The sequence below is a fragment of the Gadus macrocephalus genome, chromosome 7, assembly GCF_031168955.1.
Source record: "Gadus macrocephalus chromosome 7, ASM3116895v1".
NCBI classification, from domain to species: domain Eukaryota; kingdom Metazoa; phylum Chordata; class Actinopteri; order Gadiformes; family Gadidae; genus Gadus; species Gadus macrocephalus.
This window is the reverse complement of record NC_082388.1, coordinates 5,476,150-5,478,375: the sequence shown is the minus strand read 5'-3', so window position 1 is coordinate 5,478,375 and position 2,226 is coordinate 5,476,150. Positions and strand designations below refer to the sequence as shown.

At 39.2% G+C, this 2,226-nt stretch overlaps 1 long non-coding RNA gene across 1 annotated transcript; it reads right to left on the bottom strand.

Moving 5' to 3' along the window:
- Window positions 1-280: 280 nt before the first annotated feature.
- On the bottom strand, window positions 281-1,245 carry LOC132461104 (uncharacterized). Its single transcript, XR_009526529.1, has 2 exons — window positions 1,047-1,245; window positions 281-653 (listed from the first exon to the last, which is right to left on the bottom strand). It is a non-coding gene; the product is annotated as an uncharacterized LOC132461104 (long non-coding RNA).
- Between the last annotated feature and the right edge of the window lie 981 nt (window positions 1,246-2,226).

The window sequence follows — 2,226 nt, the reverse complement described above, 5'->3', positions numbered from 1 at the left end:
ATATACTCCAGTTGCAACAGATGCTTTAACATTTTTATTAGAACTATCCTTGATGGCATATTATTAGCCATTGCAGCGTGAGTTTTATAACTCTTTTTTTGACTGATTTTTTCTGTGCTGCACATTGATATGTGTGGAGTTTATCTTGGCTTTGGGCTCAAAACCTTCTGTTCACCACGACTCTGAAGACAGTTGCCAGTTGTCCACAGGTTTAACCACTTAATGGTCAAATCCCGCCGGCGGGCAAGTTTTCGTTACACCAGCCCTTCCCCCCAACGTGCTTGGTCAATTTTCGGCATCATACAGTTGAGTGTTATAGTCAGGTCATACACCGTTTGAAAGCTTAGAATCTCAGGAATGTCATCCAATGTCAACCATATGGTGGAATAGATATTTTTGGCGAATATAGATCAAAAATATCCTAGTGTCTTAGGTCAAAATAGCCCCCCTCACCCTCCTCCTCCCTTGGTGCATTCTAACTTCATCGTCGTTGTGGATATCCTTAGCAATGAGTTGATACTTCATGTTGGGTCTTGAAATGTTCATAAGAGTCCGCAGAAATCGAATATCAATATTATTTTAGTGTAATTATATTGTGTATATGCACAAGCCATCTTATACAAAGCATTCGAAAAATAGTTTTAACACAAATACTTTTTGTGTGGTTATACCTGTCTCATTACATATCAGAACATCTGGTATGCTATCCAAATGATTCACAAGAAAGCCCGGAGGGTAACCTTTCATTTGAGACCAAGATTATGCTTCTACATGTTTGGGTTCACTTTTGTTTACAGTATGCATTTTGGGTAGCCAAAGGTCTTTTTTGGAGTATCCAAAAGGACCCTGACCAGAACGAATGGACATATCATTACATACAAGGAGCTGGAGACTTCATCTTTTATGCTTTGTTGATCTGCTTTTACACAAAGCATCACAAGACCTAGGGCTAGGGCTCAGTAGTGTTTCCAAGGGATATGGAGTTACCCAGGGTACTACAATCAGCTTGGTTATGGAGTTGTGTGTAACCGGCCGGGAGGAAAAACAATATTATAGTCTTCCCAGCACTGTGAGAGTACATGATACAGTTATTCTGATAATGTCATAAAATGCTACAGGTTCTCAGCTTTCCAAAGAGACCAAGCATGTGATTAGAGGTCATACTATGAAGGAGCAGTGCTCTCTAGAGTAGGCGCAGTGCAAAAACAAAAAAATGGCCAAAAATGGCCCGAACACTAAGTGGTTAGTGTTAGTGGATTAGAAAAGGGTAAAACTGAGAATAAACAAAGCATAATCAGATAAATTCAATGTAAACATATTTTATATTTAAATCCTTTTAACACACTTATATCTAAACATGTATTATGTATTTATAAACGTGCAGCCCTTTTACCCCTATAATAAAGAGGGCAGGTCCTTAGGTTCTTCAATCAATCTTAAATTATTAGTTTTAATTTCCTATATTATGCTAACCATTAGGGATGGGCCGATAGTCGATTATATCGACTATCGACGATAGATGGATTCCATCGTCGATCGTCTCAAGTAGCCGATAAAAAGGCGATAATTATATTTTAATAATTATATATATATATATATTTTTTTTTTTTAAAAGCGCTGTGGTAGCTATTTTTTCAACTTAAAAAGCCCCGCAAATTGTAATTGAAATTAACTGGCACCGGTGGAAAACATACTATGTAGCGCTGACCTGCCGTATTCACTCACTGCTGCGAGAGGAGAGGGGAGGGGCTCGAAACCTACCGGTTTGCTCGCACGGCTAAATGACATCACACCCCGCTGCACCATTTCCGGGTCACAGCTGTGGTACATGAGCTGTGTTCGAAATCGTTCCCTATTCACTCACTCACTATTCCCTATAGTGTTCATGATAAAGTGCACTACATAGGGAACGTACAAACGAGAATTCGGACACTACGCTGAACATTTCTAAACGTCATTTGCGTCAGTAAATGCGCCGGGTATTTGTGTGACGCAGACAGATGCGCCCAGATTGTGTAAACAAACCGGGCACTCTAGAGGAAAGCTGGAGGTTGTATTGATGTTGAATGTTACATTTCCTTGAACAAGGTTTTTCTTATTAATTTTGAATGTTTCATTTTCTTGTTAAATCCCAAATAAATTGTTGATATTTCTAAACGAAAGCCGGAGACTCCATCATTAAATGTAGTCGTTTTCGCCGCTTGCGGTTATTGAGGTTCTTCTTCT